Raw genomic sequence first — 690 nt, 5'->3', positions numbered from 1 at the left:
ACTACAATGATGCGTAAAATCATAGAAAGTTCACATGGTCATTCACTGAAAATCCAGGAGATTTCTCAAGGGAATAAAATGACATGTGTTGCATGTTCTCTAGGAAAATTGATCGTAAGGCCATCGCCAACCAAAATCGATAAAGAATCACCAAAGTTCCTTGAAAGAATTCAAGGTGATATATGTGGACCGATACATCCACCATGTGGACCATTCCACTATTTTATGGTATTAATTGACGCATCCAGTAGATGGTCACACGTTTGTCTATTATCATCTCGAAACATGGCATTTGCGAGATTTCTAACTCAGATAATCAAACTGCGGACGCATTTCCCTGGTTATAATATTAAAAAAGTTAGATTAGACAACGCTGGTAAATTCACATCCCAAGCATTCAATGATTATTGTATTGTAACGGGAATTGAAGTTGAACATTCTGTGGCTCATGTTCATACGCAAAATGGTTTGGCTGAATCTTTAATTAAGCGTCTGCAACTGATTGCAAGACCATTGATCATGAGATCAAAACTTCCAACCTCTGTATGGGGACATGCTATTTTGCACGCATAAACACTCATTCGAATCAGACCGAGTGCATACCACAAGTATTCCCCACTACAATTAGCGTTTGGTCGAGAATCAAATATTTCCCATTTAAGAATCTTTGGTTGTGCAGTATATGTGCCT

This window comes from Brassica oleracea, chromosome C9 (genome assembly GCF_000695525.1).
Source record: "Brassica oleracea var. oleracea cultivar TO1000 chromosome C9, BOL, whole genome shotgun sequence".
Taxonomy (NCBI): Eukaryota; Viridiplantae; Streptophyta; class Magnoliopsida; order Brassicales; family Brassicaceae; genus Brassica; species Brassica oleracea.
This window is presented reverse-complemented; position numbering follows the sequence as displayed.